The following is an 11,154-nucleotide window of genomic DNA, read 5'->3' as shown; positions in this document are numbered from 1 at the left end:
TCCTTCCTTCCTTCCTTCCTTCCTTCCTTCCTTCCTTCCTTCCTTCCTTCCTTCCTCCTTCTTCCTTCCTTCTTTTCTTATCAAGTTGTCAATTTTCTCTCACGTAGCCCAGGTGGGCCTTGAACTCACTTTGCAATCAAGGATGACCTTGAGTTTCTGACACTTCTGACTGTACCTCCCTAGTGCTGAGGTCACAGGTGTGTCACTAGACCCAGAACTGTACCCTGGCAGATGTGAGTCTTTGCTGTTGTTTTTCATTTTCATGTGTGAGTGATCACATGTTTGCGGACCCACTAACACACACACACGTGCGTGTGTGTGTGTGTGTGTGTGTGGTGTGTAGATGTATGTGCATAGTATGCACAGGCTAGTCTTACAAGCCACCTTGTTCTGGGGACCCTCCAGTCTCTGCCTTCCAAAGCTAGAATTACAAGTTGGACTCCATGCCCACCCAGTATTTTACATGAGTTCTGGAGATATAAATTCTACTCCCTTTGCCTTCACAGGAAGCACCTTAACCACTGAATCATCTCTCCAGCCCCACATACGACTCTTGTTTTGGTTTTCAAGACAGGGTCTCTCTATATAACAGCCGTGGCTGTTCTGGAACTTGTTTTGCAGACCAGGCTGGCCTTGAACTCACAGAGATCCACCTACCTCCCAAGTGCTGCGATTAAAAGTGTGCCACCATGCTGGGCAACAGATAGGACTTTCAAGGTCAACGTGGAAGTGTAGAAACAGGCTTGAGTCAGGCCAGGTGTCGGTTTAACTTGATCAAGGAAGTCCAGATTAGACTCCAGGGAAAAACAGCTTATTTACAGAAGATCTCCTTTGTGTTGCAGCTATGAGGCAGTAGGAGCAAGGTGGGCATGCCTGAAGAAGGGGGCTTGTGTGGGGCTTGGTGTCAACATAAGACTATTTTCCTTCGGGTGGTGGTGGTTCACTCCTTTAATCCCAGTGCTCCGGAGGCAGAGGCAGGTGGATCTCTGTGAGTTTGAGGCCAGCCTTGTCTACAGAATGAGTTCCAGGACAGCCAGGCTACACAGAGAAACCCTGTCTCGAAATCTCGAAACAAACAAAACAAAAGTGCTCCTGGGGTGTCCCGTAGGGTTCACACCTGCAGCAAATTACGGATGGAATTGCATTGGTAGAGTATTGATGAGCCAATCACAGGATGCGGAGCCGTGGCATGAGATGGGGACAGCAGTGAACCATGTTTTCTCCAAGGGTCCAGAGGACACTGTCTTCACTAAAGACGCAAGGAGTGCTCTCACCAGGGGCATTTGGTATTTTTGAAGGGTTCTGCAGTGGCTGTCTTCTGAGGGCAAGCTCGAAGTGATGACACTTTCAGTATCTACGATAGGCATCTCCCCAGGCATTTTCCAGAGGGACTTCACATTCCATACAAATAGTTGGCTGGACTATTTTGAAAGATCCACATTGTTCTAAGGTTATGATGGTGGGCTGTCTTCCTTAGGGTTTCTGTTGCCGTGATGGAACACCACAGCCGATAGCAACTTGGGGAAGAAAAAGGTTACTTCGATTAAACTTGCAGGTAATATAGCTCATCACAGAGGGAAGTCAGGCCAGGAACTGGAGAAGGGCAGGAACCTGGAGTCAGGAGCTGGCGCAGAGGCTATGCAGGGATGCTGCCCACTGGCTTCCTCAGCCTTCTTTCTTATAGACCCTAGGACAGCCCAGGGATGGTACCACCCACAATGGTACCGCCTTTCTCATCAAGCACCAATTAAGAAAATGCTCTATGGGCTTGCTTACAGCCTGATCTTATAGCCATATATTCTCAGCTGAAGTTCCCTCCTCTCAGATATCCGTAGCTTGTGTCAAGTTGTCACAAAACCAGCCAGCAATTGGACTGTGGAAAACAAATCGCATCTCCAGCTGTAGCTGCTCTGTGCTGGATTTTGGTATCTTCGCTAGAATAGATCACTGTTGCCTCCAGCATTTGATGTGCAGCGTTTGATCTTTTCAGTTCACATCAGGAAAAAGGATTAGAAGCGGTTTGTACTCACATGGGAAAGACAGCAATATATATTCACTGTCTTGCCTTGGGGCTATGTTGATTTTCTTCTGTTACATTATAGTCTAAAGGGTCTTTGATTATCTTGACATTCCAGATCCACCATGCTGGTCCACTGTACTGATGGCATCATTCTCCTTAAGCCCAGTGAACAGGAAGTGGCAAGTACTTGGATGCCCTCATAAGAGACACGAATATCAAGATGCAAGAAATAAGCCAAGCAGAGATTCAGGAAGGCATGGCCACAGGAGTATGGGGCTCTTCGTCATGATGCATCCATAAGATGTATGACGTCATGATCATCCACAATCGCGAAACAGAGAGGAACGAACACTCGTGCTCAGCTTTTTTTCTTCTTTTGAGTCAGTGCAGGTTCCTAGCTTACTGCCTGGAGCCACTCACCCTGATGGTATGTTTTCCCATCTTAACACAATCTAGGCCACTCAAGGCCCTGAAGTGGTGCTGTGTCGTACAGGACAGAATGCATGGATCTGGGGGCCAAGGGCCTTGAAAGTGGGTTTGGCTTCTCACCATCACTTTCAGGGACCAAAGTGGGGAACTTATTCTTCCCATCTTGAGTCTTAAGTTCCTGTGGCATTAGAGGTCCTGTTCCACAAGGAGAAACAGTAAGGATTCCGTTGAGCCTCAAGGAGCTCTATATGGTTGTATTGTGTCCCTTGTGCTAGTTGACCGGTGTATGAAGAGAGGAGCTAGGTGTACTGCTGCATGACGGGACAGGGCGAACGATGCCTCGGACTCTTCTGCTTCCCCTGTGAAGTTTTTGCACACCCTACATTCTATATGCTTCTCTGCGGTTCTTGCTCTGAGTTCACGTCTCAGGGTCACAACTCGGTAAGGCAGTAGGCGTGTGGATTCACTGACACACTTTAAGCCAGTGTGCTACACAAGCAGATTTAAACGGATGGCCCTGTGGCTGGGTGGAGACTAGACGAGTGGGGCTCACGTGGGGCTGAGAGAGAAGGTAATTATAATAACCAAGGAAAGTGATAGTTACGAGTTGGTCTCTTGTGGTACTGGCAGTAGAAATGGAGAGAGACAAAGGGAGATTGGGGGGGGGAACAGAATCAGTAAGAGAGGAATTCCCGTTCTTCATTTGGAGCCATTGGCTCAGGATTGCTTTGGCGCATGCATTCATTGTCTCATGGAAGGCAGTCAGTGGTTCCAGAGCAAGCCCTGCTCGGACCGCTTTCCGGTAGCCTTTTTCTTGGATTAGGATATATGTGTGACTCAAAGGGCTTGCTCATCAAGCATTGAAAGAAAGCTGCACAGCGCTCTGAAGCCCCGGCGTGGGACCTCTCTAGATAAAGCTATCTCTTTAGAAGAATGAAAGAAATCTAGCTCTGCTTGGGACAGTCAGAGTGGCACCTCTGCAAAACTGACACTGTGGTGTTTGGTTGATTGTGGCCGTGTTGAGTAGTGGTCCCATTGATTTGTGGGGATCATGTGGCAATCCTTAAAATGTCAGTAGAGGAGGTACACGGAAGTGGAACGGAAGGGAACTCTTTAAGATGGGAATTCTAGCTGACGGTCCAGGACACTGAGGCAGTAGACTATTATTTGTACTCGAGGCTGGTTAGGCCCAGGGTGTTTGGATTGTTCCGTCTGTTGCCTCACAGCTGTCTTGTGTGGTGTTTGCTGCTCAGACACACTCTTTAGGGCAGTGGTTGTCCGACCTTCCCAATGCTGCGACCCTTTAATACAGTTCCTCGTGCTGCGGTGACCAGAAAATTATTTCATTGCTACTTCAGAACTGTGATTTTGCTAGTATTGTGAATCGTGATATAAATATCTGATACCCAACGCCTGTGGAAGGGCCATTTCACTTCCCAAAGGGTCACGACCCACAGGTTGAGAACCTCAGCTTTAGAGCCTTACTGATTGAGTTTGAATGTGAAATGTCCCACACAGACCCATTTGTTTGGCTGTTTGGGTCCCCTCCCCCCCATAGTGCTGTTGGGTAGAACCTCTGGGAGGTGGGGTCTAGATAGAGGTGTACCTCTGGAGGGTTAAATTTGAAGTTGATTTCCTCCCCCACTTCCATTTTCCATTCTGTTTCCTGGTCTACAGAGACGTGAACAAACAGCCTTACGCTAATGCTGCCACAACCGCCAGCGGCTCCTACTGCTGTGTGTCCCTCACCAGGATAGACTCTTGCCACCAACAGTGAACCTAGACAAATTCTTCCTCCCTTAAGTTGCTTTCTGTCAGCTTTTGGTGACAGTGACAAGAAAATCAACTAGTATAATAGCCATTGAAAACGAAAACGTAATAATCAGTAAAGGCCACGCCGCTGGTATTTCAAAATGACCTGGACCTGATGACTATCCCCCTGGGCTTAGTAGGGACTCAGTAAATGTATTGCTGCGCCACATGAGAGGTATATATGCTCACAAGCACTTAGGAGATTGTTAATCAAGCCGTTAAATGTGTTTGTTTTTTTACGGAGTTTAAAATAATGACCATTGTGGTAGGAACTCAATAAATAATTGTTCAACTATTTGAGTTAAGTTTTTTTTTTTTTTTTCCTGGCAATATTCATCCTGAGTGCTGGTTCAGAAGAGATGTTAGTGTTTTCTCTGTGGGATAATTTAGTCTCCACATAGGGGAATTAAGTTAGTTAAAAGTTCAAGACCTCTTACTGATGAAGCATGTCTTTGGAGAGTCTTCAAAAGGCTCTTGACTCTTTGAAGCCTCCTTTAGAGAGCTAAGGCCTAGGGACTCAGAGGCGAGAGATGAAGACCTGGAGCCTTCTGAAACCTCACTTCAGATGTGTGTGTTTGTGTGTGCATGTGAGAGAGTGAGTGTGTGTGTTTCTGCATCTTGAGGCCAGAGGTTGACACCAGGTGTCTTTCTCAGTTCTTCTCCATATCATCTTTTGAGACAGTCTCTTGCTGAACCAGGAGCTCACCAGTTTGGCTAGACTGGCTAGCTTGCTAGCCCCAGGGATCCTCCCATCTTTGCTGCCCCTGAGTTGACATTATAGGCACATGCCATCACATATAACTCTTATGTGTGTGATGGCACCAAACTCAGGTCTTCCTGTGCTTTGTCAACTGAGCCATATTACTGTTCTCAGAACCGACTTTTTTTTTTTTTTTTGTTCAGGTGGTGATTGACAGTGATTGGTGGGCATGGGTATGGCTGAGGAGGTCCACTCCTTTCAGGTTAGGAGAATTATAGGGTCTTTCTGATTGCCATGGTTATGAGTACAGGTTTTGGAGTTAGATAATTTGGATTTAAATCTTTGCTGTCTTTGGCTTTGTGACTTTGGACATTAAAAAAGTAATCTTCAAGACTTATTCTCCTTTCTTTTTAAGAATCAGCATTTTTTTTGTTACTTTTTATCCCCTTCTGGTCTTTTCTTCTTCTTCTTTTTTTGCTGACCTTTTCTCTCTTCTCAAATAGCTCCCTTATGCTTTTTTTTTTTTTAAATCTAGATTCTGCATATTAGATGAAAATGGGAAGTTTTGCTTTGTACACCTGGCTTATTTCATTTAACATGATGATGGTCAGTCCCTCCCCATCCCTTCAAGTGACAAAATATTTTTTGGTTTTCTTTATGGGTGAACAATATTGCATTGTGCATGTATGCCATATTCTATTCATTCTTGCATGTATGGACCTCTAGATTGGTCCCACCACTTGTCCAAGTCATATCTCTCATATTTGCTAGATGGATGTTTATGTCATCTATCTCAATGAGTTGTAGTGAGAATTGAATTGATAAGGCATGGAACATGCCTAGTTCAATGGTCGGCGTACAGAACACATTAAAAAAATGTCAGTAATAATAGTAATTCAGTCAACAGTTGTAATAACTATTTTATCTCTCTAACAGTGTCATGTTATCTTTGTATTCTGTGTAGTCCATGAGTAAGGTGTCAAGATTTTTCTCATTCTACTGAGAGGAGGAAAAAGCTTGGAGTGTTGGAAAAGTCACCACTCAGCTATGTAAATGGGGCAGGTGAGCCAAATGGTCCGGTTTTCTGACCCCAAACCTTTTATTCTCCATGGCACATGTCATGGAAGGCTTAGGGATAGTTGAGCTGTCTAGCCCAAGCCAGGAGCAACATGCAAAATGAGATTCTAGAAGACAGGACATGTGTGTTGGAGGGTGAGGATCAAAAGGTGAATTCTTTAAGCACCCAGGAATCTACTAGTCACAGAAGGCCCTTTTTCCCTGCCATTTTAACACCAACCAGATGCAATGAAAGTGAATTCAAGTAAAAGAGGCAAATGTTCCATATCCCTGGGTCCCTATCCCAGCCTCCAACCTGACTCAAGATCTGGATGAAAGCTGAGATCAGAATACTTACTTGGATTTTAATTCTTTTCGTTTGTCTGTTTTGTTTTTGGGGGAGCAGGGTCTCACCCAGCTGTCTTTGAATTCACTGCAGCCTCAGTGCTGGCATTACAGGTATGTACTGGCATGCCTGGCTGCATTTCCTGTCTCTTTGTGACTGAATGGCCCCGTCCACTCTCTGGTTCACCATGTGTGGATTGCTCTAACTCAATGCTGCACCCACATTTCCCACCTTTTGGGGGAAGGAGGGAATGACTGGGGGCAGGAGCATCAATCTCCTCTCTGGGATGGCTCCTCTGAGTTCTATATTTCTTGCCTATAGTGACCAGGGAATTTTCCCTTATTGATTGCTTTCTGTAATCGAGCTTAACAAATAGAACTTCCCTCAAATGATTCTTCCAACTAAACTGATAGAAAGCTAACCTTGTTATATTTATTGACAGAACATTGAAATAAATATTATAGGTCTAGAGGGAATGTTTCAGCTCATTGATTTTTTTAAGGAAATAATAAATGGAGCCTATTCCCTTTGGCATATTATGCTGGGAATAATCTGAAAAAATGCTTAGCTTGTTCAACACAGAGCTTAGAAACCCTCCTTCCACTCCCGGCGGAGCAGGGGCCCTTTGCATAAATCTGCTCTGGCCCAGACAATCAATTTTCAATTTTAATTATTTTCAAAACTCGTTTATTATTTGCTTGTTCAGTGAGTTGGGAGCTTTCCCTTTTAGTGAGTTTACAGCCACAGTGGTCAGGCCTCTGGCTTGGACCTGAATGCCTGGGATGTCTTCCTTCTCTGTCCCTTGTGCCAGAGACTTTTGTTCTAAAGCAGTGGCCTGCCAACTCTGGACCACAAGCCAAAGCCAGCCTACTTCCTGCTCTTGTAAATAAAGTTTTATTGGACTCATGTACAAGCCAGGCACAGCAGGGCTGCGTTCATAAACTCAGTATTGAGGGCGTAGAAATAGATGGCTTCCAAGGGTTTGCTGGCCAGCTAGTCTAATGGAAACAGCCAGCTCCCGGTTGAGTGTAAAGAGAAATGTGGAGAGCAGCAGAAGAGGACACTTAGTGTTGACCTCTGGCTTTCTCACATACATGCATGGGCAAGTGCACCTACACACAGACACACACAGACACACACACACACACACACACACACACACACACACACACACACACACACACACACACACTCAAAGCAGAGCCCTGTGCTGCCTCCTCTCCATTTCTACCCCTCTACCAGTGCAGTGTCCCATGGTCATTTCTAACTTCGCTCTTCCATGCTGGTGGAGAATTTGGTATCTGGTTTGAGGGGTCCTTTTCTTGGGTGATGTTCAAACATGTCACAGATACCTAGAATTCTTGGTACCTAGAATGACTTGCATGGTCATTAGCAGTCATTTGGGGAAATGACCTTAAGTCATGTTATATACTCACATCCAATCATTCTTGGATTTTTTTTTTCTTTTTTTGTCCTCTCTGGCTATTACTGTGTCTTTGACCTTCCATCCTGGCCAGACTGACCATTGTGCCCATGTCTCGTTCTTACATCCATTCCTAACTCGCTCTAATCTGGTGTCTGTCTAGAGCTCATCACTAAGCTGGCTCTTAGGTCCTTGTGTCTCTAAATTGCAAGGGCAGCGCTCCCAGTTTTCCCCATCTCCCTGGAAGGTGTGCTGCCCAGCGTGGTCCCCAACAACACGCTCTCTCCCTTCCCATCTCTCCAGATTCTTAGCTGCTGTGATGGTTAGTCGTCATTGTCAGCGTGACTACGTTTGGAATCACTTAGAAGGTACAACCCTTGGTGTTCCTGATAGCGTGCCACCATACCTTCCTGCCAGGCACACGGACTGCATTCGCTCCGACTGTGAGCTTACTTAAAGTGCTTTTGTCAGGTTTCCTGTCACAACAAGAAAAATAACTCACACAGGGTCCCTTTCTGTCCAGTAAAATTCAGGGATTCTTTGGCAGTCATCTGAGTCCCCCCTCTTACTCCAGGTAGAGGAAGCTTATACCTCCAAGCTCTGTTTATTCTCCCATAGTTTCCTCAAATATCAACCAGCAGCCTAAATATCTTTTCTAAATACTTATAAATATATTTCCTAAATACTCGCACACCTGGACGTCGCCAGCTAGCTCCTCATGTTCAGACCCCAGGCTTCTGCCATCTCCTCTAGTCTCTGTAACTGGCCTGTTGATTCCTGTTCTTGCATCGTCTCTCAGATTTCCATCCCACCGTTAGTGAAGACCCCTTCATATGTGCCCTGACCATCTCTCACTTGGATAACTGACTAATTAATTAATTTGACAACTATTTATTGCGTGTTACTCTGAGCTGCTCACAAGGGAAAATAATATTGACCAAGGCAGACCTTGTCCCAGCTTTCAGAGGCTTGCATTCTCCATTGACAAGAAGGCAAATATTTAATTAAGATCATTTCACATAGACTTGTGGAGACACTAACTATGAATGACGTGAGTGTAAGTGACCAGAGATGAGCTCTTGAGGGTCAGGAGGAGGGAATTCTCTGAGGAGGGGACATTTCAGCTGAGACCTGGATGACAAAAATAAGCAGCCACGTAGGCTGTTTCAAAGAGAGGGAACAATTGGTGAGATCCGAGGTGGGAATGAGCTTGCTTGCTCAGGGTGTGTGAAGAGGCTGTTTGTTTGTAGCATGCCCTGTTGTGTGCATGGGGGCGGCCAGCAGCTCATGCATTTCAAGAGGCGACAGTCAGCAGAGCTGTAGGACTCTATGCTTGGCTCCATCACAAACTGAGCAATCCAGGAGGGGTCAATTCATGTCCTTAGTCATACCTCGTCTTTGCCTTCAGAGCCACGGCCCCCATCCCTGTTTCCCTGTGAGAGCCAAGCAGTAAGTGCGCCTACAGAGTCTCCAAGGCAGAGAGGCTGCATGATAGCATCCGGGCTGGACCCTTTCTTAGCCTAACTGAGCTCCAGTTGTCTCTAGGCAGGAGGAGCAGTGAGCTTGGGGTCACTCAGACGGTCTGGTGCAATGAGTGCCGTATGGGGAGCTTGCTAAGCTGTGTGATTTTACTTTCTTCCACGTAACTGGGCAAGTTAGTTCCATCTCCCTGGGCTGTGGTTCACACACAGTGTAAGGGGACAGAGGTCTGGCTTTCACGCTTGGCTTTTACATGAGCCTCGAAGACTTGGTACCAAGATCCACTGCTCAGGCCCATGGGGAATGCTGTCCCAAAGGGGGACAGAGTTCTATTGTTGCAGAAGGCAAATCCTCCATGAATAAGTTGAGGAGAATGGCTTTCCAGATTCTTCTAGCTGTTGTCCTTCTGTGACCATTCAGCTGCCTGCTTCTCCTGTTGATCAAGTTCAGTGAGCAGAGATCTGGGGGTGTTCTATCCTCAGGGACCAGGCAGAAAACAAGTGAGGTGACCTTGTGGGGAAGATGGTACCATGAAGGGTATGTACATGTGTGTGCGTGCGTGTGTGTGTGTGTGTGTGTGTGTGTGTGTGTGTGATAGCCTTGGCAACTGCAGCCATGGCTATCACACTGTAGGAAGTTAGCATGCTATTGCTAGACCTCCTGGGTTTTCTTTCCTTTTTAAAAAAATATTTTTGTTTTTTATTAATTATAGTTTATTCGCTTTGTATCCCAGCTGTAGCCCCCTCCCTTCTCCCCTCCCAATCCTACCCCTGAGTTTTCAAAAGAAGTCAGAAATCTAGAATTTGACATGACATCTCCTGAATTTTGTGTGCTGGCAACTAAAGTCAATTAAAACAAAAATACCAGCTTGGGCCAAACAAAGCTCCAGGATGGATTTGGCCCGCGGGTGGCCAGTTTGGGATGCCTGATATAGAATCACAGAGGGACCCAGGAATAGTCACGGTCTAACAATAGCCAGGTGCCCCAGCCAAGGAAATGCACCAGGAAAAAAGCCTAATGCCCTCGTCTTCCAACCAGGAACAAGTTGCTCACATCTGCAGAGGATGAACTTCCGGGCCCCTCTGCGTTTCTTCTGCAGATGCTGAATTCTCTCCAGTGCCTCTTAGCTAGCGCTAGCCAGCGGATGGCGGAACACAGAGGGTGCTGCTGTACCTTTTGTCACTGAGTGTGCATGACTATTTATGTCTTCATTTATTCTACAAGCTCTTTTAATTATCGCATAGGGCGCAGTCCTGGTTTTGTGTCATGCTAAGAATTACTTGTAGGGCTGGGGAGATAACGCAGGTTGTGAAGCGCCTGGCGTGCTAGCGTGAGGAAATGAGGCTGGGTCCTCGGGACACTGGAAAAAAGCTGGACGTACTGGTGCGCTCTTGTAATCTCAATGCTGGAGAGGTGGAGACAGCCTGACCCCTGGGCCTCACTACCCAGTCAGTCTAGCCTAGTTGGTGAGCCTCAGGCTGGTGAAAAAGCAAGGTGGTTAGCTTGTGGGACAATGACACCCTAGGTTGTCCTCTGGCCACTATATGCACACACATGAACATGTATCTCTTTCCATGCACAAGTTACTTGCAATAATACCAGAAATGGTAAAATAAGTGTTATGAGTACAAGCAGAGGACTATGGGAGTTCTGAAAGGGGGTAAAAGGAGACACTGGTTACCTTCTGGGATGTGGGGAGGGTTGGGAGAGGAGATGGTGGGAATTCTTAGTCCCTGTCCAGCCCTGATCACCACAGTGATCCTCAGGAGGCTGGGTGCCAGGCCTGGGAGAGGCACGGGCAAGGGGAGCCTGGAAAGACTGGGAGTTATAAAACCGTAAGTTCAGAAACCTGTTCTCGGCAGGAGCAGGTTAGGGAGGGACAGGACTGC

This window comes from Psammomys obesus, unplaced genomic scaffold (genome assembly GCF_907164565.1).
Source record: "Psammomys obesus unplaced genomic scaffold, mPsaObe1.curated_primary_1811, whole genome shotgun sequence".
Taxonomy (NCBI): Eukaryota; Metazoa; Chordata; class Mammalia; order Rodentia; family Muridae; genus Psammomys; species Psammomys obesus.
The sequence above is the reverse complement of the archived record's forward strand: the minus strand, read 5'-3'. Positions refer to the sequence as shown.